Source organism: Hyperolius riggenbachi, chromosome 9 (genome assembly GCF_040937935.1).
Source record: "Hyperolius riggenbachi isolate aHypRig1 chromosome 9, aHypRig1.pri, whole genome shotgun sequence".
NCBI lineage: Eukaryota > Metazoa > Chordata > Amphibia > Anura > Hyperoliidae > Hyperolius > Hyperolius riggenbachi.
In genome coordinates this window covers 252,313,259-252,341,029 of record NC_090654.1, presented here as the reverse complement: position 1 = coordinate 252,341,029, position 27,771 = coordinate 252,313,259, and the positions used below count along the sequence as shown (strand labels likewise).

The following is a 27,771-nucleotide window of genomic DNA, read 5'->3' as shown; positions in this document are numbered from 1 at the left end:
GGCGGCGATCGGTAGGTACAGGGGGGACGCCGCAGGGAGGGGGGAAGCATGTAGCTAGCGCTAGGCTAGCTACATGCTTAAAAAAATAATAATTAGAAAAAAAACCTCCCGCGGCTGCGCAGCCGCATTTATCATACTGCCAGGGAGGTTAAAGGAGTATTTATTTATCTTTTTATGTGTCAGAGTGGTGCAACTAAATATTTTGAATTAAAAAAATGTTTGGTTTGGGTCCGCTTTAAGAAAATGGATACGAGTAGAGTAGTACAATGTACTCACAAGTGTAAGTTGCACTCCTGCAACCACCAACAGAGCCTACAGGAAATTAACCGTTCCCATTCGGTGTTCCAGATCCGCTGAGCAGGTACTGGCTGGTCGCTTTTCTTGACAATTGGACACTTATTGTACAATACACTACCCCAAAAGGTTAGCTATTAACTGGGATAAACAAACTTGTAGGAGGCGCCCAATGAATATCTTAACTTTAAATAATGGGTTTAGGAATGATAGATTCTTACCTCCATCAATGAACAAACCACATAGGTAGAAAGTAATTTTAATGATGCACAAAGAAGACAACGTGTTTCACGGGTACTGGCCCGCTTCCCCAGGTCTATATAAAGTGCAGTAGCAGTCGCGAGTGTGGGCACCTCTTAAAAGAGGGGCCACGTATGCGCAGAAGAGCCGACTGGTGCGACTGAGCCAGATTACCGAGGCTGATTGCGGCCAAACGGAGGCACTTGGGAGGACAGCTCATGGGGCTGGAGGAAGCCCCGGGTAACTATCAAATCTTTTAGCAAGCCCATCTCTGATACACTTTAAGTAGAAAGCAGTTGAGAGTTTTCACAGTTTTTTATTTTTTAACTCAATCCATTAGTAACTAGGTCTTAGTTAAATGTGTTATTTATATCCTGGCTTGCTCCTGTTTAGATTTACGTCTTCCATTTCAGTTGATGTCTCCTTGCTGCCAACTTGAGTTTGTATGAACTTTCTTCTGCCTGCTTCTTTGGTTCTTGCTGCTTTCTTGTTGTTGCCAATTATGGATTAATATGGTTGAATATGGGCTCTGTCTGCTTTGTTATCAATCTGTTCCTGACCTCTGCCTGATTTCAGTTCAGTTGCTGTGTGGCATCTTCCACTTTGCTGCTTTAAAGGGAACCGGAAGTGAGAGTAATATGGAGGCTGCCATTTTCATTCCCTTATAAGCGATACCAGTTGACTGGCTGTCCTGCTGAGCTTTTGGCTTTGTGTTTGAGTTACACGCCTGCAGCAAGCATGCAGGCAGTGGAGTCAAACCAGAGTCACAGCATCTGATCTACATACTCATTCTGGGCCAAGGGCTTAAGGCGACAACCTTTGTGCGTGTGTATGCACCTTAATTCTTTGGACACTAGTAGGCATTTCTGACGTTCCTAAACTGTGAGATTCAAGAGAATCTACCCCATAACTCAAGTCTCTCATCCAAGAATATGCTAGAACAAATAATTAGCCAGATGGTTCGTTAAGGAAGTCGAGAGCCCACAATAGTGTAGTATGTTAAAGTCACATTACATAGAATAAAATCAATGTGAATGAATACTCACAAGAAAGGGTTACTGCTAAGGCAGTCACTGTATTTGCAGGTGGGGAGCTTAACCCTCCTGGCGGTCTATTAAAAACTGCCAGGGGGCAGCGCAGCCGTTTTTTTGTATTTTTTTTTTTAAATCATGTAGCGAGCCTAGGGCTCGCTACATGATAGCCGCTGTGCAGTGGCATCCCCCTAGCCTCTTCGATCACCTCCGGCGATCAGGAAATCAAAGAATGGGATTTCCTGGAGGGCTTCCCCTGTCGCCATGGCGTCGTGACGTCATCGTCATCGACGTCCGATCCACCCCTCAGCGCTGCCTGGCGCTGATAGGACAGGCTGCGCAAGGGGTCTAGGGGGGTGGGCGGCGCGGCGGATAGCGGCGAATTGGCGCGGGCCGGCGGAGATCGTTGTGCTCATGCAGCTAGCAAAGTGCTAGATGCGTGCAGCAAAAAAAAATTGTGCAAATCGGCCCAGAAGGGCCTGAGAAAACCTCCTGCGCAGCTTACCCTGAACTACGTTCGGGGTTACCGCCAGGAAGGTTAAAGGGAAGGTTCGAGGTGTTCAAAAAACAAAAATCTACTTACCTGGGGTTTCCTCCAGCTCCTGGCAACCGTCCTGTGGCCTCGCCGCAGCTCCGGTGGCTGATGCCGACCTGCGCAGTACAGTTCGGATGACGTCAGCATGGCTCAGTGAGCCGCATGCTGAAGTGCGGAAGGCATCTTGTACCGGAGGAGACCCCGGGCCACCGGCGGGGCGCAGAGCTGCGGCAAGGGCCCAGGATGGCTGCAAGGGGCTGAAGGACGCCCCAGGTAAGTAGATTTTTGTTTTTTAATCACCTGGAACCTTCAGTTTAAACCCAACCCCACTTAGGTAAATAATTTGCTGTCTGTAGATTAGAAAATACAGGGTACAACCCTCCACCAAGGGTGGACAAACTTATAGGTAACAGGACAAAACAGAGGTGCCAGGAAGTACACTAAAAAAGGCTTACCTTCTAGCCGACCGATTCACGCCGATGGGCGTGGCCGTGGCGGCAGCCCCAGGACTACCAAACGGGCGTAAAGCCCTGGGGCTCTGTTTTGCAGGAGATCGCGTGCATCTCCTGCTCGGTGGTCGGGAGACTGTTAGATGGCGTAATCGCCGTCTAATTACTGGTACAGCGCTGCGATCAGCAGCAGCGCTGTACTGGGGACAGCCGTGTGAGACGGCTGTCCCCTCCTGAACCACAGAGGTGATCGGCTGTCATAGGAAGAAGCCTATGACAGCTCATCACAGGGATTGGCCGGCGGGGGAAGGGAGGGAGGTTATACAATAGATTAAAAAAAAAAACACACATTTTTTATAAAAAAAACAAAACCTAAACAAATGCAAATAAACAAACACTGGGGGGCGATCAGACCCCACCAACAGAGAGCTCTGTTGGTGGGGAGAAAAGGGGGGGAAGAATCACTTTGTTTACTGTGTTGTGTGGCTCTGCAGCTTGGCCTTAAAGCTGCAGTGGCCAATTTAATGAAAATGTGCCCAGTCTTTAGGGGGGTTTAACACTGCGGTCCTCAAGTGGTTAAAATGGGAGGTAGTAGTGGACTTACCGCCCCAAAGAAGACTCAAAATTGTCTGAATCAGGTAAAAAAAAATGTGTTATTAAAGATGAAGTTTATTGAAGTGCATTCAGAATAACAAATATACATAAGCGATAGCATGTAAAAAACACCTAATGATATGCATAAACAGGTATATATAGTAAAGCGAAAATGGAAAATATCAGTAAAATAGTTGAACAATTAAAAGCACCATCAATAGCAGGTCATAGGAAAATAATCCAAAACAGGACTTAGAACAAAAAGTCCAGTACCAGGCCCGGATTTACATCACAGGAGCCTATAGGCACAGATGTCCTGGCAACCTAGACTTCACCCTCCATGAACCAAAAAAACCCTCCAAACCACACCACAGGTGTGCTGCTGTCACTTCTCCCTTACTTCTCTTGCCTTCATAAGTAGCTGCAGGTGCCCCTTAGTATTAGGTAGACAGAGTTATCCTCAGTATTAAGTAGCTAGAGGTGCCCTGGTAGCTAGAGGCGCCCCTGACTGTAGGGAGATCCTGTCAGTGGAATGTAGAGAGCTGGGTGAGTTGGGTGAGTAACCACTCATTTACACGCCACTCGAGATTCTGCATAGGTAAGGCTAGATGTAGGCACTTGGGGAGGGGAGTGAGTCACCTTTCCATCATCAGGCGCCTGTAGGCATGTGCTTACAGAGCCTTATGGTAAATTGGGCCCTGTCCAGTACGTATCCAGGTTCCCTTCAGGTAAAGTTTTATTGCATACTCCACAAAACAATGCAATGCATTTCGCAGTTATTTCACCCACTTCCTGAGGCAATTAACAGGAGTAGCTGATTACAAGCTCTGAGCAGGCAAGGCACCAGCCTGCATTGTTTTGCAGAGAATACAATAAAATTTTACCTGACTCAGACAATTTAATGGTTAACAAGTTAAGTAATTGTACACAATGCCAAGCAGTGGTAGCTAAAGCAAATACAATTCTGGGATGCATAAAATGGGAAATAAAATCTCGAGATGCTAGTATGCTACTCCCTCTGTATACGTCACTTGTGAGGCCACATCTGGACTATGGGATACCGTTTTGGGTATCAAACTATAGAAAGGACATTGACCTTCCAAAATGGCGGCTGAGAGGTGACCTGTTTAACATGTATAATGACATCAGGGGGCAATACAAACATTTGACAGATTAGCTTTGTCCCTAGGGACAAGGGGACATGATCTGCGTATGGAGGAAAAAAGTTTTTGCCATTGATTTAGAAAGGGGTCCTTCACAGTAAGAGTGGTAAAAATCTGGAATATCATACCTCAAGAAGTAGTTATGGCGAACTCTATAACTGTATTTAAAGAGGGATTGGGTGCTTTTCTTGCATTGAAGGGCATCTACGGCTATAATTACTAGGTGATTGCCGGGAGAGTTGATCCAGGGATTTATCTGACTGCCCTCTGGAGTCAAGAAGGAATTTTTCCCTTTTAAGGCTAATTGGCTCAGGCCTTGTAAGGTATTTCACCTTCCTCTGGATCAACTGGGATAACTGGGAAATGTGCGGATTCAGGATGTTTTTTTTTTCTGGTTGAACTTGATGGATGGTTGTCTTTTTTTCAACCAAACTATGTTACTATGTACTTGGTGGTCATGGTCATTTAAAGATCCAGCATGCCAGATCTTGGGGGCAAAATTACACATGCTGGATTCTCAAACAAGTTCCATATAGGTCCATCCAAGATGCATAACCTTGCTTTTATTAATATTACATTTCACCCATCATTTACCTTTTCATATCCCCATGCACTCAAAATCCTTCTGAAGTTCGTTACTGGTTTCCCGAGTGTTGATAATTCTGAATACATTTGTATAATAATCTGTAAAGACAACAACATTATTTTAACATTAACATACCTGTAAAGAGACAACATTAATTTGTTATTAGCATTACTGCTAACAGTTTCCCATTTTTAGTGGAATCCATTCATTACTACTCTTTGCCTTCTGTCCTTATGCTAGGTACACACGATGTAATTTTCCTTCATATTGATGGGTCAAACCAATAATTTTCTAACATGTTAGATCTGATCATGAACAATAAATTACTTTTCTCCTACGTTGCTGTTATTTACAGTAAGAAGTAGACATCTTACAGGTTTTAGGCTAGTCCATCTCTTCATGGGGGATTCTCTGGGAATTCTTTATTTTCAAAAGCACTTACTGAACCGCAGTTACCGAGTTCAACTGCCAGAATTGTGTGCAAATGACTAGGGAGACCGGCAGACATAATTTTATAGATCCTTTCCAGGTAGTGCTTTCATAAAGAATAAAGGAGATACTGAGAATCCCCCATGAAGTAATGGACTAGTCCAAAACCGGTCACAATTTTACTGCCTACTGTAAGTAACAGGAACATAGAAATAGCGCACCTTAATATGGGAAAAATATACTTCTTATAGGTATGTGTTTAAATATATTTTAAAGTGAACATGAGGTGAGAGTTATATTGAAGCTGCCATATTTATTTCCTTTTAAAGAGAACCCGAGGTGGGTTTTAAGAATGCTATTAGAACACAGAGGCTGGTTCTGCATACAATGACCAGCCTCTGTTACTATACTGTGCCCCCCCAGGCCCCCCTGCGCTCTGCTGTCCCCCAGAAAAAAACCTGCTACGCCAGCCACATGCAGCTTGTCACTAGCAGGCTGTTTACATCCAGGTTGTCATTTACCACCATTTCCCGCCTCCTCTATAGCGCCGCTCCCCATCTGCATCCCTTCCCTCCCTGCCTCCGTAAGCTGATTGGAGGCAAGGGACACAGGCGGGGAGTGGAGCTATAGAGGAGGCGGGGAGCAGCGGAGAGTGACATTCTGGATGTAAACAGCCTGCTAGCGACACGCTGCATGTCGCTGGCACTGCGTTTTTGTATCTGAGGGACAGCAGAGAGCAGGGGGGGCTGGGGGGGGGGGCAAAGTATAGTAACAGAGGCTGGTCATCGTATGCAGAACCGGCCTCTGTGTTCTAATAGCATTCTTAAAACCCACCTCGAGTTCTCTTTAAAGGATACCCGAAGTGACATGTGACATGATGAGATAGACATGTGTATGTACAGTGTCTAGCACACAAATAACTATGCTGTGTTCCTTTTTTTCTTTCTCTGCCTGAAAGAGTTAATATCAGGTATGTAAGTGGCTGACTCAGTCCTGACACAGACAGGAAGTGACTCCAGTGTGACCCCCAATGATAAGAAGTTCCCCTTTTTATCTCTTCCTTGCTCTCAGAGGCTACTTTCTTCTAGGAAAGTGTTTTATAGTTGGAATTTCTTATCAGTGAGGGTCACACTGTAGTCACTTCCTGTCTGAGTCAGTACTAAGTCAGCCACTTACTTATCTGATATTTAACTCTTTCAGACAGAGAAAGAGAAAAAACACAGCATAGTTATTTGTGTGCTAGGCACTGTACGTACACAGGTCTATCTCATCATGTCACATGTCACTTCGGGTATCCTTTAAGCAATACCAGTTGCCTGGCTGTCCTGGTGATCCTCTGCTTCTAATACTTTTAGCCATAGACCCTGAACAAGCATGCAGCAGATCAGGTGTGTCTGACATTATTGTCACATATGACAAGATTACCTGCATGCTTGTTTCTAGCGTGATTCAGACACTACTGCAGCCAAATAGATCAGCAGGGCTGCCAGGCAACTGGTATTGTTTAAAAGGAAACAAATATGGCAATATATATATATCACTCTCACCTGGGGTTCACTTTAAATTTGACAGTTTTTTGCGATAAGGGTATTTTAATTACCAAAAGACTTGTGTAGCACTTACGAGTACAACAAAATATTTAACGAAAGCGGGGTTTCACTTTAAATAAATGTACAAGTGAAGAAACATCCATTTGCTCTTTGAAACCAGGTCAACAATATGGCAGAGGCGACTGTCAGACTGCACAAAGGATTTGGCACCTGCAGTGGCAGATGCAGAGGTGAAGAATTACTGCAGTCTAGTCTGGAGGGCGCCCTATCTAGAGAGAGGCAGCGCAGTTGAAGAGCTGTGGCAAGGTGTAACAGCACTGATCTCACGGTGATAGGCAGCCGCTGCAGTCTTTTTGATTGTCTGTTTCAGAATTCAATTATCTCTGTGTGCGCCTGGCCTTTCTGTGTACACAGCTGCCTGCTCTCCAGTCTCAGAGCTTCTGCTGGAAGACAATCTCTGAATTCTGACTGTTACCGTGAGGGACCCAAACTACTGCACAGCTTCATTACTCCAACATCTTCACTAATCCATTATTTAACCTGAAACCTTTCTTGTCTCCGGCTGGCTTGCCTGGGTGCTGTGCTCAACTGTGAATGTAAAGAACAGCGCTACAAAACTAGTATGAACATAAGCCAAATATAGTCAAATGTCAAAAATCATCAGATGTAGAGTCCACAGGGGCCCAATGCCCAATCTCTCAATGGTTCTTCTCTGTGTATGCGCTCTATTTGGGTTCAGCAGATCCCCATTAGCATAGTCTGTAATATTGATAGATAGCGCTCCACTTCAATTCAGTTGCATCAATAAGCAGTAGATAGAAAGAAATCCCCCCTTGGGGCCGCACTCACCCGACCTGTGTGACCACTGTGAGACTGGTCAGTTTGCACACTGTAGTCCCTCTATGGCCGACTGCCCGTCCTGACTCAGATGATTCCTCCTTTGAGTGGTTCCTCTTTCAGGTGGATGCCGTTGGTGCAGTCCTTCCGCTTTGTTTGTTTCTTTTTGTGTGCCAACCTCAAATACAATGAGCCTCACATAGCATAACTCCGTTAAGTTTAAAAGAGGTTTTATTAAAAATAGGTACTCACAAACATGTATGTATATCAGCGCGTAGAGTGTTTAAAACGGGCTCTCCCCCGTGCCTCTCCGGATAGGCTCGCCTGGGGCTCCGCTTTGCTCCGCTGAATGGTTACCAGATCGTCCTGTGGGTTGCTAGCTCCTCCCGACGCGTTTCGTCACGTGCGTGTGACTCATCAGGGGCGTGGCTAGCCCCAGGACGTCTGGCTGTATATATACGTAAGGGTAGTCAGGCTCCCTCTGCGCATACTCCCCGCGCGCACTTCCGCGTTCCACGCGCGTGTCCTACGCGTGCGCGTCCGCATGCACGCAGTGACGCGGAAGGCCCAACCCAATGTGTGCCCCCGCCCCCTGCGTGATGCAAACCGCGCATCCCAGGGCTAAGGCAAGAGGGAGTCCCATACATTTAAAAGCATGCTAATACATAGTGATTCCTATATATAAAATAATAATTATAAAATACATGCATCATAGGCATATTCTCATGTTTAGAAAATGCATTGGCAAAAAGTATTACAACGTTTCTAGTTTCTCCTTAAGTATTCAGGTTTATACACTCTATCGCCATCATGTGGTCATACAGTATAAGATCCCTTTCTCCATTAATGCAGCCAGAGAAAACTATTTTAGCTTTTTGTGTAAATATAAACATATAGATACAATCAATGATGGAGGGGAATTATAGTAATTTCTCCTGGTGACACTCCACCTTCTTATACTTCTCAACAGGAGAGGCCTATATATATGTATATTAGACCTTAGTATTTACAAAGTCCCTACTGTACTATGGTCGTGTCTGTACATAGGGTGGGCCTTGATGTTTACAAAGTCCCTGCTATACTGTGGTCGTGTCTGTACATAGGGGGGACTGAATTTAGCCATATTTCCTAGCTATTAGCTATGAAGCAGTTGATATCTATTTCCACGTTATGCCCTCCTGGGTTCAGGGTGCCCATTTGGTAAATCCATTTCGTCTCGGCCTTCTGTATTTCTCGGATTTTGTTACAACCCCTCCATGAGTAGGTCATTTTTTCTATTCCACAAAATTTGAGGGTGCTGGGATCTGATTGATGGTATATTCTGTAATGGTCTGATACGCTGTGTCCCACCAATCCTCGCCTTATATTTCCAATGTGCTCCCCTATCCTCTTCCTTAGTTTCCTAGTTGTTCGTCCAATGTATTGTAAGTTGCACGGACACCAAACCATGTAGACAACCCCCTTTGTGTTGCACGTTATATTTTGTTTCAGCTTGAATGTCTTCCCTTTTGATGTTGATACTACTTCATTGCATCTCACTGGCGTGCCCTCTTTGCATCCTGTACATCCTCTGCATGGGAAAAAACCATGTTGTTGCCAAAATGGTATTACCTCCCTGGGTGGCTTGACGCAGCTCGGCGCTAGGTAATTTCTTAGGTTTCTTGCTTTGCGATATATAAATTTGGGTTGATCAGGTAGTATCTTCTTGAGCTGATTATCTTCTTTTAGTATAGCCCAATGTTTCCTTATGATATGTTCAACCTTTTTGTATTGGGTGTTGAAATCACTCAGGAACGGTACGTTCTCCTTTTGCTGATTTATTTGCTGTCTTGACCCCTTCTTGATTAGTTCTGATCTGTCTATTCTACCTACTTCCATAATTTGTCTCTGGATGTCATCCTCATTGTAACCCTTGTCAATAAATTGGTTAGCTAACACTTGTGCCTGCCCCACATAATCTCCCATATCAGTACAGTTCCTATGAATTCTGATCATTTGTCCCTTAGATATGGCATTTTTCCATCTAGGGTGGTGGCAGCTTTCTTTGTCAAGATATCCATTCCTGTCTGTGGGTTTGAAATATGTTGTTGTGCGTATTCTCCCATTCTTTTTTTCAATATTTAGATCTAAAAAGTGTATTGATGTTCTACTTTTTTCCATAGTGAGTTCGATGTTCATCCTATTCTTATTAAGCTCCTCAAAAAACATAGGTAGATCTTCCTCTTCTCCCCTCCACACCATAAGTAGATCGTCAATGAATCTTCGCCATATGTAAATTCTGCTGTCATCACCATTCCCCAATACCATTTCTTCCCACTTCCCCATGAACAGATTGGCGAGGGAGGGTGCAAACCCCGCCCCCATAGCGCATCCCCTAATCTGCAAGTAGTATGCCCCATCATGCCAGAAGTAGTTTCGTGTGAGGGCAAACTGTAGTAATTTCATAATGAATTGACGTTGTTTTTCTTTCATTTGTTGATCTTTCTCAAGGTAGTACTGTACCGCTTCCAAGCCTGCCTCATGCGGAATGTTCGTGTAGAGGGATGTTACATCGGCGGTTACTAGCACATCTCCCTCCTCTATTTCAAGCCCATCTAATATTTGTAATACGTGCTTAGTGTCTTTTACTACTTGGGGTAGGCCCATCACAAGCGGTTGGAGGAAAAAGTCAAGGTACTGTCCCAGCCGGTGAGTGATGGAACCTATACCGCTTATGATGGGCCTCCCTGGTGGTTTGTCCTGGCTTTTGTGCACCTTGGGGACCTGATATATTATAGGTGTCCTTGGGGCCGTTGGTATCAGAAATTCATATTCCCTGTCGTCCCGTCTTTAGTATTTCTCTAAGCTCCGTTGCAAAGTCAGCACATGGGTTTCCTCTTAATCTTTTGTATGTGGTGGTGTCATTCACTAGTCTATTTAGCTCCTCCCCATATTGTTCTTGGCTCAATACTACCACCCCCCCTCCCCTCACAGTGGTCACACAGGTCGGGTGAGTGCGGCCCCAAGGGGGGATTTCTTTCTATCTACTGCTTATAGGTGCTGTGCTCGCCTGGCGGTTTTGCTGTGCTGTGGCATCCATGGCAGTTTGGCACACGGCTTTTAGGCGCAGGGTGATCCGAATGACGGCTTACCCTGCTACCACACAAATTTGGAGGAGGGATGTTAAATACTGTTACCCCTCCAAGTTGTCGCAACTTCGAAGGGAGAAGTAATTCGGGGTCCGGCGATCCCCGGATTCCTGAATTACCGTGGGCGGGGCCCGGACTATAGCATTACTGCTACAGCTTTGGCGCTACGTGGCGTGCTTGCCATAAAGCCCTGCTTCGGTGGTAATGCTGCGCTGGCCTGGCTGGTGGTGGTGCAGTGGACTGGCTGGTGGTGATGCTGTGATGGCCTGGCTGGTGGTGATGCTGCGATGGCCTGGCTGGTGGTGATGCTGCGATGGCCTGGCTGGTGGTGATGCTGCGATGGCCTGGCTGGTGGTGATGCTGCACTGGACTGGCTGGTGGTGATGCAGCGATGGCCTGGCTGGTGGTGATGCTGCGATGGCCTGGCTGGTGGTGATGCTGCGATGGCCTGGCTGGTGGTGATGCTGCGATGGCCTGGCTGGTGGTGATGCTGCGATGGCCTGGCTGGTGGTGATGCTGCACTGGACTGGCTGGTGGTGATGCTGCGCTGGCCTGGCTGGTGGTGATGCTGCGATGGCCTGGCTGGTGGTAATGCTGCGATGGCCTAGCTGGTGGTGATGCTGCGATGGCCTGGCTGGTGGTGATGCTGCGATGGCCTGGCTGGTGGTGATGCTGCGATGGCCTGGCTGGTGTTGATGCAGCGATGGCCTGGCTGGTGGTGATGCTGCACTGGACTGGCTGGTGGTGATGCAGCGATGGCCTGGCTGGTGGTGATGCTGCGATGGCCTGGCTGGTGGTGATGCTGCGATGGCCTGGCTGGTGGTGATGCTGCACTGGACTGGCTGGTGGTGATGCAGCGATGGCCTGGCTGGTGGTGATGCTGCGATGGCCTGGCTGGTGGTGATGCAGCGATGGCCTGGCTGGTGGTGATGCAGCGATGGCCTGGCTGGTGGTGATGCTGCACTGGACTGGCTGGTGGTGATGCAGCGATGGCCTGGCTGGTGGTGATGCTGCGATGGCCTGGCTGGTGGTGATGCTGCAATGACCTGGCTGGTGGTGATGCTGCGATGGCCTGGCTGGTGGTGATGCTGCACTGGACTGGCTGGTGGTGATGCAGCGATGGCCTGGCTGGTGGTGATGCTGCGATGGCCTGGCTGGTGGTGATGCAGCGATGGCCTGGCTGGTGGTGATGCAGCGATGGCCTGGCTGGTGGTGATGCTGCGATGGCCTGGCTGGTGGTGATGCTGCGATGGCCTGGCTGGTGGTGATGCTGCGATGGCCTGGCTGGTGGTGATGCTGCACTGGACTGGCTGGTGGTGATGCAGCGATGGCCTGGCTGGTGGTGATGCTGCGATGGCCTGGCTGGTGGTGATGCTGCACTGGCCTGGCTGGTGGTGATGCAGTGATGGCCTGGCTGGTGGTGATGCAGCGATGGCCTGGCTGGTGGTGATGCTGCGCTGGCCTGGCTGGTGGTGATGCAGTGATGGCCTGGCTGGTGGTGATGCAGCGATGGCCTGGCTGGTGGTGATGCAGCGATGGCCTGGCTGGTGGTGATGCTGCACTGGACTGGCTGGTGGTGATGCAGCGATGGCCTGGCTGGTGGTGATGCTGCACTGGACTGGCTGGTGGTGATGCAGCGATGGCCTGGCTGGTGGTGATGCTGCGATGGCCTGGCTGGTGGTGATGCTGCGATGGCCTGGCTGGTGGTGATGCTGCGATGGCCTGGCTGGTGGTGATGCTGCGATGGCCTGGCTGGTGGTGATGCTGCACTGGACTGGCTGGTGGTGATGCTGCGCTGGCCTGGCTGGTGGTGATGCTGCGATGGCCTGGCTGGTGGTAATGCTGCGATGGCCTAGCTGGTGGTGATGCTGCGATGGCCTGGCTGGTGGTGATGCTGCGATGGCCTGGCTGGTGGTGATGCTGCGATGGCCTGGCTGGTGTTGATGCAGCGATGGCCTGGCTGGTGGTGATGCTGCACTGGACTGGCTGGTGGTGATGCAGCGATGGCCTGGCTGGTGGTGATGCTGCGATGGCCTGGCTGGTGGTGATGCTGCGATGGCCTGGCTGGTGGTGATGCTGCACTGGACTGGCTGGTGGTGATGCAGCGATGGCCTGGCTGGTGGTGATGCTGCGATGGCCTGGCTGGTGGTGATGCAGCGATGGCCTGGCTGGTGGTGATGCAGCGATGGCCTGGCTGGTGGTGATGCTGCACTGGACTGGCTGGTGGTGATGCAGCGATGGCCTGGCTGGTGGTGATGCTGCGATGGCCTGGCTGGTGGTGATGCTGCAATGACCTGGCTGGTGGTGATGCTGCGATGGCCTGGCTGGTGGTGATGCTGCACTGGACTGGCTGGTGGTGATGCAGCGATGGCCTGGCTGGTGGTGATGCTGCGATGGCCTGGCTGGTGGTGATGCAGCGATGGCCTGGCTGGTGGTGATGCAGCGATGGCCTGGCTGGTGGTGATGCTGCGATGGCCTGGCTGGTGGTGATGCTGCGATGGCCTGGCTGGTGGTGATGCTGCGATGGCCTGGCTGGTGGTGATGCTGCACTGGACTGGCTGGTGGTGATGCAGCGATGGCCTGGCTGGTGGTGATGCTGCGATGGCCTGGCTGGTGGTGATGCTGCACTGGCCTGGCTGGTGGTGATGCAGTGATGGCCTGGCTGGTGGTGATGCAGCGATGGCCTGGCTGGTGGTGATGCTGCGCTGGCCTGGCTGGTGGTGATGCTGCGCTGGATCAATAAATATGTGTGCACATAATAAGGTCATAAGGCCACCATAATTATACCAATAAAGTTCAATTTATTAATACCTATTAGACAAAGTCCCCTCAATACAAAACCCTCAATACAACCCTCAATATAACATATCCCCTAATCATTAAAACCAAGGAACAATGCAGTGCAATTTAGCCATGACACATAGAGCAATTTTCTGCAGATTTCCAGATAGTCTAACTCTGGCCAGAGAATTCAATAAACATATCATCCATCCGCCCGCGCATGTATCCAACATCCACACTGCCACACTGTCTCTAAGTCCTGGGGGCCCCCACTGATCACCTATTAGGCAGGACTACCTTTGGCATCCAATCAAGGACAATTCTCCGTATATACAAAACAAGATCCGACTTAAGATGCAAATTCCGGATAACTTGTATATTTCCAGCCTTAAGGATACAAGGTACCACTGTGGATGGGTCTCACCCGTAAGGACAGTCCCCGTTTTAGTTAGAATGGCTCCACACTCACTTTAGATGCTGTTATAACCATGGTCTCACCAAGCGTGTTGCGGATTCCGTCACCTTAAGTATTGACATGTTGCCCGCCGCGTGTGCTTCCGCATCCACGCCAACCACGCTGGTTCCTCTATCCGGGGATCGTGCGGCCAGGATGTTGTATCACTGAGTTAGCATCCGCTGTGTCGGCTAGTGCACCGCCCACCGACGCGTTTCACGCCCACATTGGGCGTTTCATCAGGGTGTGGCCAATCTGGCCGTCATGTTCATTTAAAAACAGTCCCTCGCTCCGCCCCATACAGCTCCATAGCAACAACCAAGCTTGCACAATAGCTTGTACGGTGGCTGGGATGAGTCATGCACGCCCAAAGTATGTCAGCATCGCTCCCAATTCGGTGATGGCAATATGACAACAATGTCCAGTTTTAAGGGGATACAAAAAGACATCCAGGGGGGGGGGGGGGTGTTTACTTTTTCTTCCTCCACACGGCAAACATCCCATTACATATATCACATCATTGTGGCTTAGGCTACACAATCAGTGCGGATCCATGCAAACCCCATACATTACCCAATGACTTTATTTAGGACTAGACTGCAACTCAGCCTTATTTATGTCTATTGCATCTCAGGAAGGGGGAGAGGTCGAGCTCTGCATTGAGTCCAAAAGGGGCAACAGTGCCCAATTTGTATATCCACATTGCCTCCTTGCAATACAGGACCTCATCAAAATCACCTCTCCTCCCTGAGATCTTCAAGCTGTACAATCCTTTTACCGTTGTGTCCTTCAAGCTATTATTATGATGCTCTCTATAGTGATCATAGATTGCTCCTATAGCTTTACCCCCTGTTATTTTACAAAAATGCTCCAACACCCGGTCTTTAAGCATTCTCTTGGTCTTGCCCACATACTTGAGATTACATGGACATTGTATCATGTATATTACTTTGGTGGTTTCACAATTTATAAAGGATCTGATGGTAAATTCAGTCTTAGGCCCTGATTCACAAAGCGGTGATAACTCAGTTATCACGCCTAAAAGACTTTAGGCGTGATAAGCCGTGCAAAGCTGAGTTATCACCGATTTGTGCTGCTCTTCGCGCGAAGCTCCCGCGCGCAAAGTTTTGCGCGCGTAGCGCACCGCGCAGCGTGCGCAAAGTCCCATAGGGCTCAATGGACGCTGTGCGCGAAGCATGGTACACTGCGCGCGCAGCGCGGTGCGCTACGCGCGCAAAACTTTGCACGCGGGAGATCGCGCGAGTTTCTTCTTATCACGCCTAAACTGAGTTTAGGCGTGATAAAGGGCTTTTCACAGGCGTGCAAACACTTTGCACCGCTTTGTGAATCAAGCCCTTAGCATCACTACTGTGGAACACATTGGTACGTTCAATATATGGGCACAACTTGCATTTTGAACATTTAAACATCCCCACTGGTCTCCTACGATCTAACCAAGTTGAGGGGTTTCTTTGTATCTCACTATGGACTAGATAGTCCTTTAGGTTCGGTGCCCTTCTGGCAGTCATAAGTGGACGTGGCCCCACAACCTTAGCAACCTCCTGATCAGAGGTCAAAATGGGCCAGAATTTACCAAGTAATTCTCTTAGTCCATCCCAGTGGGCCCCAAAGCCGGTTATGAGCCGCATATGTCCCTCCCCCTCCGCATCCCGCGGCACCCCCCCCAGGGGCCAGCAATTCTCGTCTATCCCTGCCCCACGCCCTTGTAAGGGCCCTTCGCAGAACAGAGTGCGAGTAACCCCTCTCACGGAACCGCTGATACATAAGGCTGGACTCTTTTTTAAAATCCTCATCCCTGCCACAGTTCCTCCGTAATCGGAGGAACTGGCCATAAGGGATACCTCTCTTTAGGGGAACAGGATGATGGCTGGTGGCATGCAAGAGAGTATTTCCAGCTGTGGGTTTGCGAAAAGAGGTGGTCATTACAGTTCCTCCTTCCACCCTTAGCATGAGATCCAAAAAGGAAATCTCCAAACCAAAGGTGTAGGTTAATTTTATATTTCTGTCATTTTGATTCAATTTTAATACAAATTTCTCAAGTTCCCCAGCCGTTCCAGTCCATGCCACCAGTACATCATCCAGATATCTAATCCAGAGGGCGACGTGTGCACCATATTCAGGACTGGGAAACACCTCCTCTCGCTCCCAAAGGCCCAAATGAAGACAAGCATAGGCCGGTGCACACGACGCCCCCATGGATGTACCCCGTAGCTGTTGGTAATATTGTCCCTCAAATGTAAAACAGTTCCGAGTGAGGATAAGTTCCATAGCCTCAACAATGAAGGCATTGTGGGCCCCTGCAGAGGGGTGCCGCTCACGGAGGAAGAGGGACATTGCCCGGAGCCCCTCCTCATGTGGGATCGAGGTGTATAAAGACTCAACATCGATCCCCACAAGGAGGGACCCCGGGGGCAGCACAAAACCGGCCAGGACCCCCAAGACATCTCGTGTATCTTGCACATATGAAGGTAACATTCGAACCAATGGACATACTTTTTTGTCGATAAATTGTCCCAGTCTCTGTGTGGGGCTACCCACTGCCGAAACAATGGGTCGCCCCGGCGGATTTTCAATAGATTTATGCACCTTTGGTAAAATGTATATGATAGGGACATTGTAGGTTGTGACTGTCAGATACTCCCATTCCTGTTTAGTCAGAATACCTTGTGCAAGTCCATCATCCAATAGATGATTAACTCTATCTTTTATCAAAGAGAAGGGGTTGTCTCTTAGTTTACGATAAGTGCTTCCGTCACTCAACTGTCGTCTTATTTCCTGGATGTATTTTTCCTCATCCATAAGGACAACATTACCCCCCTTATCACTTGGTTTTATAATTAAATTGGGGGCTTTTTTCAATTCCTCCAACGCAGCTATTTCTTGGGATGATAGATTTCTATCACCATGGGAGGGGGATAATTGTAATTTCCATAATTCCTGTTCCACTGTGTCAAGGAATACTTTTACATTTTTATTTTGTGAGAGGGGTGGCATATAGGTAGATTTTAATTTTAAATTAGTCTTCTGTGGTACTGGGGGTGGGAATGGGTATAAGGAATTTTCATTCTGACCTAACTCATTAATTTCAAAGTCACTGTCTGGGGAAGTAAAGTCCTGGCTCAAGTTACCCAACATATCAACCTCAATTTTTTGTTCATCCATCAAGGACTCCAAAGCTATCAAAGTTTCTCTCTCCCCCAAGGTAAGGGGTGTGTATCTTTGTGTAGAGTCCATTAATTGTTGGGGCTGTTGTCCATATGTAATTCTTAATAGTACCTTTCTTAAAAATAGATAGATGTCCTTATATATCTCAAAAACATCACCAGAGGTAGTTGGGGAAAAGGACAATCCTCTTTTCAGCAATGAAATGTGTCTTTCCTGAAGTTGGAACTTAGAGAGATTGATTATATTCCTGCTGGTCCCCTCATTTAAATTCATTACTTCTTCTGGTTCCCACTCCTGGTTACTCTGACAGATATTTCCTCGTCTCTCTCTTCGCTCTTGTCCCACTCCTCCCTTCCCATTCTCCTCTCCCCCCTTCCTCGACCGTCTCTCCCTCCTCTGCCTTGTCCTCTTCCTCTTCTGTTCCTCCCCCTGCCCCTGCCTCTCCTGGGGGTATTGTTTTCCTCTAAAAAAGTGACTGATTTTCTACTTCCAATAGAACCCTCTGTATCAATACTGGACGGCTCCAGACTCTCTAGTCCAGAGGACCCCTTTCTATCTCTTCGTCTAGATTTCTTTTGTTCAATCCTGCTAATTGGATTGAGGGCCTCATCCGAGTCCCAACCAGCTAAGTCCCTCTGAAATTTCTGTTGTTTTTGTTTCTTAATACTTGCCTGTATCTTTTCTATCTGTTTTTTCAAATTCTCATTAAATGAATTGAACTCCATATGTGTACTCAATGAGTCCAGTTCCACAACACTTTCAGCTATCTCCTCCGTAATCTCTTTTAGCTGCTCACGTTCCTCATCTGCCATCATCTTTAGGATTTCCAATCCCCGCTCCAATGCTTTTTCCTTCCATTTCTCCACAAACCGCGGAGTTAGGAGGTTACCAGCAGGGATAATTCTCTCCAAAATGCCATTTGGTATTATACCTGCCTTAACATAAGACTCCAGAAGGGACGCATTCCACTTGCGTTTAAGTTGCTTTATCAATAAATTTTTATGTATAAAAAATAGTTCCTTAAGTTCAGAGGTATCATCATCAGTTTCCACAGCTACATTTGAAAAGCTGGCAGCAATTTCACCATCAAGATCCTCACCAATTGTATATGCCATGACAATACTCAACAAATTTTTGTGCGTGCACAACTAAAACATCCTCTTGTCTGTCTACATAAAAATATTTAATAAAAAAGGAGGAAAAAGGGGATATAACCCAATATATATTAGGATTGGAGTGGTTGATAGGGGATGCCAGCACCAATTAACTGGCTTTTTTGCTTATTGTTTATAAAACAGTTTTACATCATGAAAATCTCAATAAGAAAAGCAAAATTGTCTATTGGATAATTGGTCAATGTACCCTCCAAGATAAGGGGTGGGGCCAACACTCAATACATTGGATCAATAAATATGTGTGCACATAATAAGGTCATAAGGCCACCATAATTATACCAATAAAGTTCAATTTATTAATACCTATTAGACAAAGTCCCCTCAATACAAAACCCTCAATACAATCCTCAATATAACATATCCCCTAATCATTAAAACCAAGGAACAATGCAGTGCAATTTAGCCATGACACATAGAGCAATTTTCTGCAGATTTCCAGATAGTCTATCTCTGGCCAGAGAATTCAATAAACATATCATCCATCCGCCCGCGCATGTATCCAACTGTTAGGCTTGGGGCTGTAATCTCCACAGTCAGCATACAACACATAAGCTGACGTGAGGAGGTACACACACCAGCACAAGGGATCAGGATATCCCCAGTTTAGTGGAGGAGAGGACTGACTCCAATAGGAGATTGTGGTGCACAGAGCCGGTGCAGATCTGAACAGCCACAAACACTTTCGTAATAACGTCTCAGCGCAAAGTAGCGCTGAGCGCATAAACCAGGACTGAGGAGATCAGGACAGGTAGACAGAATGAACGCTTGCTAGCTAGCGATTACTTAGCGACAGCAAGCGTCCAAAACCAGACAGACTGGAATGAGGCAGCCAATGCGTTGCGGCGATGGCGTGCCTCACAAAGACAGGACAGGAGAGACAGGAAACAGCAGGATCGAGATAGATGAACGCAACACAGATAAATATACAATAAGTATGTTTTCCTAGCGTATTACAATTACAGCTATCAATGAAACTATTCGTAACGTCTGACTAACATATGTATATATTGGCAATGAACCGATATATGACATAAGCAGGAACTCTGACTAAGACTGAAGTAATACAGGGAACAGGACTCAGAAGGATTCGCTATCTCTTCGCAGAGATGAACGCAATCCACAAACAGGACCAGGAACAGGATTCAGAAGGATTCGTTATCTCTTCGCAGAGATGAACGCAATCCACAAACAGGACCAGGAACAGGATAACTAGCTCAGCACGGGTGTTCACGATACGCGCAAACTACCAAAAACGTGCTGGAAAACTGACTAACTGAACACAGGAAATAAACAGTTCGTGTACGTATATATCAGCGACACTGATATATTAACGTAACACGAATACAAGGAAAATAACAAAATGCGCAAGTATGCGTATATATTGGCGATGAACCAATATATGACACAAGACAAGCACGTAGCAACTTCTAGAACAAGAGCAGAACTAGGAGAACTCGCTGACCCCTTCGCAGGAGTCAGCGCAGTCCACACGGACCAGGAACGAGGTGGGGCACGAGCAGAGTAACAGATAGAGTCTGAAACTATGGTAGCCCATGAGGCATTGCAGGAAGCAGTTCTTTATACTGAGGTCATCCAATGGGAGCAGACCTGCAGACTCCCACACAAGTGAATGGTAATTAATCACAGGCTGATAGCAGGAAAAGGCAGACAATGATATGCAGCCTGCAGGAAAGGGACTGCCCCTCCACTGCAGCAGACAATGTTTGTTTACACAAAAGCATATTAAACTGTCATTAACTTCAGAGCGACTGCAGATGGAATCAGCAACTAGTTTAAGTGCAAACCAAACTATGCAAGCAAATGCATGTAATGACATTAGAACTGTTTGGTTTGCAATACCACTGCAGTCAACAGTAAACGCTGCAGAAGCGATCATAACACCAACATCCACACTGCCACACTGTCTCTAAGTCCTGGGGGCCCCCACTGATCACCTATTAGGCAGGACTACCTTTGGCATCCAATCAAGGACAATTCTCCGTATATACAAAACAAGATCCGACTTAAGATGCAAATTCCGGATAACTTGTATATTTCCAGCCTTAAGGATACAAGGTACCACTGTGGATGGGTCTCACCCGTAAGGACAGTCCCCGTTTTAGTTAGAATGGCTCCACACTCACTTTAGATGCTGTTATAACCATGGTCTCACCAAGCGTGTTGCGGATTCCGTCACCTTAAGTATGGCTAAATTGCACTGCATTGTCATGGCTAAATTGCACTGCATTGTTCCTTGGTTTTAATGATTAGGGGATATGTTATATTGAGGGTTGTATTGAGGGTTTTGTATTGAGGGGACTTTGTCTAATAGGTATTAATAAATTGAACTTTATTGGTATAATTATGGTGGCCTTATGACCTTATTATGTGCACACATATTTATTGATCCAATGTATTGAGTGTTGGCCCCACCCCTTATCTTGGAGGGTACATTGACCAATTATCCAATAGACAATTTTGCTTTTCTTATTGAGATTTTCATGATGTAAAACTGTTTTATAAACAATAAGCAAAAAAGCCAGTTAATTGGTGCTGGCATCCCCTATCAACCACTCCAATCCTAATATATATTGGGTTATATCCCCTTTTTCCTCCTTTTTTATTAAATATTTTTATGTAGACAGACAAGAGGATGTTTTAGTTGTGCACGCACAAAAATTTGTTGAGTATTGTCATGGCATATACAATTGGTGAGGATCTTGATGGTGAAATTGCTGCCAGCTTTTCAAATGTAGCTGTGGAAACTGATGATGATACCTCTGAACTTAAGGAACTATTTTTTATACATAAAAATTTATTGATAAAGCAACTTAAACGCAAGTGGAATGCGTCCCTTCTGGAGTCTTATGTTAAGGCAGGTATAATACCAAATGGCAATTTGGAGAGAATTATCCCTGCTGGTAACCTCCTAACTCCGCGGTTTGTGGAGAAATGGAAGGAAAAAGCATTGGAGCGGGGATTGGAAATCCTAAAGATGATGGCAGATGAGGAACGTGAGCAGCTAAAAGAGATTACGGAGGAGATAGCTGAAAGTGTTGTGGAACTGGACTCATTGAGTACACATATGGAGTTCAATTCATTTAATGAGAATTTGAAAAAACAGATAGAAAAGATACAGGCAAGTATTAAGAAACAAAAACAACAGAAATTTCAGAGGGACTTAGCTGGTTGGGACTCGGATGAGGCCCTCAATCCAATTAGTAGGATTGAACAAAAGAAATCTAGACGAAGAGATAGAAAGGGGTCCTCTGGACTAGAGAGTCTGGAGCCGTCCAGTATTGATACAGAGGGTTCTATTGGAAGTAGAAAATCAGTCACTTTTTTAGAGGAAAACAATACCCCCAGGAGAGGCAGGGGCAGGGGGAGGAACAGAAGAGGAAGAGGACAAGGCAGAGGAGGGAGAGACGGTCGAGGAAGGGGGGAGAGGAGAAAGGGAAGGGAGGAGTGGGACAAGAGCGAAGAGAGAGACGAGGAAATATCTGTCAGAGTAACCAGGAGTGGGAACCAGAAGAAGTAATGAATTTAAATGAGGGGACCAGCAGGAATATAATCAATCTCTCTAAGTTACAACTTCAGGAAAGACACATTTCATTGCTGAAAAGAGGATTGTCCTTTTCCCCAACTACCTCTGGTGATGTTTTTGAGATATATAAGGACATCTATCTATTTTTAAGAAAGGTACTATTAAGAATTACATATGGACAACAGCCCCAACAATTAATGGACTCTACACAAAGATACACACCCCTTACCTTGGGGGAAAGAGAAACTTTGATAGCTTTGGAGTCCTTGATGGATGAACAAAAAATTGAGGTTGATATGTTGGGTAACTTGAGCCAGGACTTTACTTCCCCAGACAGTGACTTTGAAATTAATGAGTTAGGTCAGAATGAAAATTCCTTATACCCATTCCCACCCCCAGTACCACAGAAGACTAATTTAAAATTAAAATCTACCTATATGCCACCCCTCTCACAAAATAAAAATGTAAAAGTATTCCTTGACACAGTGGAACAGGAATTATGGAAATTACAATTATCCCCCTCCCATGGTGATAGAAATCTATCATCCCAAGAAATAGCTGCGTTGGAGGAATTGAAAAAAGCCCCCAATTTAATTATAAAACCAAGTGATAAGGGGGGTAATGTTGTCCTTATGGATGAGGAAAAATACATCCAGGAAATAAGACGACAGTTGAGTGACGGAAGCACTTATCGTAAACTAAGAGACAACCCCTTCTCTTTGATAAAAGATAGAGTTAATCATCTATTGGATGATGGACTTGCACAAGGTATTCTGACTAAACAGGAATGGGAGTATCTGACAGTCACAACCTACAATGTCCCTATCATATACATTTTACCAAAGGTGCATAAATCTATTGAAAATCCGCCGGGGCGACCCATTGTTTCGGCAGTGGGTAGCCCCACACAGAGACTGGGACAATTTATCGACAAAAAAGTATGTCCATTGGTTCGAATGTTACCTTCATATGTGCAAGATGCACGAGATGTCTTGGGGGTCCTGGCCGGTTTTGTGCTGCCCCCGGGGTCCCTCCTTGTGGGGATCGATGTTGAGTCTTTATACACCTCGATCCCACATGAGGAGGGGCTCCGGGCAATGTCCCTCTTCCTCCGTGAGCGGCACCCCTCTGCAGGGGCCCACAATGCCTTCATTGTTGAGGCTATGGAACTTATCCTCACTCGGAACTGTTTTACATTTGAGGGACAATATTACCAACAGCTACGGGGTACATCCATGGGGGCGTCGTGTGCACCGGCCTATGCTTGTCTTCATTTGGGCCTTTGGGAGCGAGAGGAGGTGTTTCCCAGTCCTGAATATGGTGCACACGTCGCCCTCTGGATTAGATATCTGGATGATGTACTGGTGGCATGGACTGGAACGGCTGGGGAACTTGAGAAATTTGTATTAAAATTGAATCAAAATGACAGAAATATAAAATTAACCTACACCTTTGGTTTGGAGATTTCCTTTTTGGATCTCATGCTAAGGGTGGAAGGAGGAACTGTAATGACCACCTCTTTTCGCAAACCCACAGCTGGAAATACTCTCTTGCATGCCACCAGCCATCATCCTGTTCCCCTAAAGAGAGGTATCCCTTATGGCCAGTTCCTCCGATTACGGAGGAACTGTGGCAGGGATGAGGATTTTAAAAAAGAGTCCCGCCTTATGTATCAGCGGTTCCGTGAGAGGGGTTACTCGCACTCTGTTCTGCGAAGGGCCCTTAAAAGGGCGTGGGGCAGGGATAGACGAGAATTGCTGGCCCCTGGGGGGGTGCCGCGGGATGCGGAGGGGGAGGGACATATGCGGCTCATAACCGGCTTTGGGGCCCACTGGGATGGACTAAGAGAATTACTTGGTAAATTCTGGCCCATTTTGACCTCTGATCAGGAGGTTGCTAAGGTTGTGGGGCCACGTCCACTTATGACTGCCAGAAGGGCACCGAACCTAAAGGACTATCTAGTCCATAGTGAGACACAAAGAAACCCCTCAACTTGGTTAGATCGTAGGAGACCAGTGAGGATGTTTAAATGTTCAAAATGCAAGTTGTGCCCATATATTGAACGTACCAATGTGTTCCACAGTAGTGATGCTAAGACTGAATTTACCATCAGATCCTTTATAAATTGTGAAACCACCAAAGTAATATACATGATACAATGTCCATGTAATCTCAAGTATGTGGGCAAGACCAAGAGAATGCTTAAAGACCGGGTGTTGGAGCATTTTTGTAAAATAACAGGGGGTAAAGCTATAGGAGCAATCTATGATCACTATAGAGAGCATCATAATAATAGCTTAAAGGACACAACGGTAAAAGGATTGTACAGCTTGAAGATCTCAGGGAGGAGAGGTGATTTTGATGAGGTCCTGTATTGCAAGGAGGCAATGTGGATATACAAATTGGGCACTGTTGCCCCTTTTGGACTCAATGCAGAGCTCGACCTCTCCCCCTTCCTGAGATGCAATAGACATAAATAAGGCTGAGTTGCAGTCTAGACCTAAATAAAGTCATTGGGTAATGTATGGGGTTTGCATGGATCCGCACTGATTGTGTAGCCTAAGCCACAATGATGTGATATATGTAATGGGATGTTTGCCGTGTGGAGGAAGAAAAAGTAAACCCCCCCCCCCCCCTGGATGTCTTTTTGTATCCCCTTAAAACTGGACATTGTTGTCATATTGCCATCATCGAATTGGGAGCGATGCTGACATACTTTGGGCGTGCATGACTCATCCCAGCCACCGTACAAGCTATTGTGCAAGCTTGGTTGTTGCTATGGAGCTGTATGGGGCGGAGCGAGGGACTGTTTTTAAATGAACATGACGGCCAGATTGGCCACACCCTGATGAAACGCCCAATGTGGGCGTGAAACGCGTCGGTGGGCGGTGCACTAGCCGACACAGCGGATGCTAACTCAGTGATACAACATCCTGGCCGCACGATCCCCGGATAGAGGAACCAGCGTGGTTGGCGTGGATGCGGAAGCACACGCGGCGGGCAACATGTCAATACTTAAGGTGACGGAATCCGCAACACGCTTGGTGAGACCATGGTTATAACAGCATCTAAAGTGAGTGTGGAGCCATTCTAACTAAAACGGGGACTGTCCTTACGGGTGAGACCCATCCACAGTGGTACCTTGTATCCTTAAGGCTGGAAATATACAAGTTATCCGGAATTTGCATCTTAAGTCGGATCTTGTTTTGTATATACGGAGAATTGTCCTTGATTGGATGCCAAAGGTAGTCCTGCCTAATAGGTGATCAGTGGGGGCCCCCAGGACTTAGAGACAGTGTGGCAGTGTGGATGTTGGATACATGCGCGGGCGGATGGATGATATGTTTATTGAATTCTCTGGCCAGAGATAGACTATCTGGAAATCTGCAGAAAATTGCTCTATGTGTCATGGCTAAATTGCACTGCATTGTTCCTTGGTTTTAATGATTAGGGGATATGTTATATTGAGGGTTGTATTGAGGGTTTTGTATTGAGGGGACTTTGTCTAATAGGTATTAATAAATTGAACTTTATTGGTATAATTATGGTGGCCTTATGATCTTATTATGTGCACACATATTTATTGATCCAATGTATTGAGTGTTGGCCCCACCCCTTATCTTGGAGGGTACATTGACCAATTATCCAATAGACAATTTTGCTTTTCTTATTGAGATTTTGGTGATGCTGCGCTGGCCTGGCTGGTGGTGATGCTGCGCTGGCCTGGCTGGTGGTGATGCTGCGCTGGCCTGGCTGGCGCACATGACAGAAAACGCGCACTGATAAGTGTGCACCCAGCCAAAGTCTATGTCCAGTCTCCATGTTGCAGTTTACACTCATTTTAACGCATGCATCATGCAACTCACCACTGCGAATCTTGATTGGCCAATCACTGACCAATTTTACCACCTCCATGCAGTATGAGGGTTCCCCTCATGCTATAGGCTATAGGTGGTAAAATTGGTTAGTGATTGGCCAATCAAAATTGAAAGTGTGTACAAGGCTTAAAGAGAGACTGAAGCGAGAATAAATCTCGCTTCAGACCTCAGAGTTGGCAGGGGCATGTGTGCCCCTGCTAAAACGCCGCTATCGCGCCGCTAAACGGGGGTCCCTTCACCCCCAAATCCCCCTCCGTAATGCGGGGGAGCGCTTCCTGGTTGGGGCAGGGCTAACCGCCGCAGCCCTGCCCCACGCGCGTCTGTCAGCGCGTATCTCCGCCTCTCCCCCGCCCCTCTCAGTCTTCCTTCACTGAGAGGGGCGGGGGAGAGGCGGCGATGCGCCGCTGACAGACGCGACTGGAGGCAGGGCTGCAGCCGTTAGCCCTGCCTCCAGGAGCGACCAAATGCACGACCAAGTCATGCTGGGGTGGGTTTGGCAGTGAAGGGACCCCCTTTGTGCGGCGCGATAGCGGCGGTTTAGCAGGCGCACACGTGCCCCTGCTAACTTTGAGCTCTGAAGCGAGATTTATTCTCGCTTCAGAGTCTCTTTAAGGCTACCTTTACAGTGGGGGTGGTGCGAAGTAACAACTGCATTGTAACATGAAACATCCCATTGCAATGCTACACCTATGGGACGCTCACAGTGCGGCTGGTGCAGGGACAAAACACGTCGGTTAATAGTGGCAGGGAAATATACTTTTCATTGACTGTATGTTTCACTGTATGCAATGTAATGCGCAGCACGAATTTTTGGTTCTGTTGCAACTTTTACAGGAAATTCAATGCCCAATATGAATGTAGCCTAATGTCTGGTACACACCATGCAATTGCCCATCACACAGGCGGGTCAAATCAATTATTATTTCCAAAAGATCTGATCGGATTTCCGATTTGTTTTTCTGATCGAGTTTGTATAGAAGTCAGATCAGAAAAATGCTCGAAAATCAGAACGGACCTGTCGGAAAAGGAACTAAACACGGCAGCCTCCATATCTCTCTCATTACAGTTGACCTTTAAAGGGGCACTGCAGCGAAAAACTGTAAAATGTACAATATGTGCAAACATATACAAATAAGATGTACATTTTTTCCAGAGTAAAATGAACCATACATTACTTTTCTCCTATGTTGCTGTCACTTACAGAAGGTAGTAGAAATCTGACAGAAGTGATACGTTTTGGACTCTTTATAGGGGATTGTCAGGGATATATTTGTTTTCATAAGCACTTGGTGAATGGCAGTTGCTCTGTCCAACTGCCAAAAAAATGTGTCGGGAGCAGGGAAGCTGGCCAGTATCACTGTTTAAATCCTTTTTAGGGAATATCTTTATAAAGAATAAAAGCCTTGCTGAGAATCCCCTATGAAAAGATGGACTAGCCCAAAACCTGTCACTTCTGTCAGATTTCTACTACCTACTGTAAGTGACAGCAACATAGGAGAAAAGTAATTTATGGCTCATTTTACTCTGGAGAAAATGTACATCTTATTTGTATATGTTTGCACATATTTTAAATTTTACAGTTTTTCGCTGTAGTGCCCCTTTAAATAAAAGACCCACCCAGCGCTGCGTAATATGGTGACGCTTTATAAATACAATAAATAAATAAATAATAAGGCTCTGTTCAAACTAGCATAAAAAATGTTCTGCTTAGCAGAAGGAAACTGAACAGATCGGAACGGATCCTATGTAAAAAAGCAATAGGTTCCATTCACATCAGTCCATTTGCAACAGGTCCAGTCATCCCATTCCGACGAGTGGAACGCAAAGATGCGCCACCCACAATTTTTCTGGATCGACCAGCAGATGCCAATCGAATCAATGATTCTTTTTCGTGCCTTTTCTGATTTCTTTATTATT

The 27,771-nt window shown here is 46.6% G+C and overlaps 1 long non-coding RNA gene across 1 annotated transcript; it reads right to left on the bottom strand.

Annotated features, from left to right (window-relative positions):
- Positions 1 to 873: 873 nt before the first annotated feature.
- Positions 874 to 27,129, bottom strand: LOC137533112 (uncharacterized). Its single transcript, XR_011024140.1, has 4 exons — positions 27,056 to 27,129; positions 7,721 to 7,886; positions 4,901 to 4,990; positions 874 to 1,143 (listed from the first exon to the last, which is right to left on the bottom strand). It is a non-coding gene; the product is annotated as an uncharacterized lncRNA (long non-coding RNA).
- Positions 27,130 to 27,771: the final 642 nt, after the last annotated feature.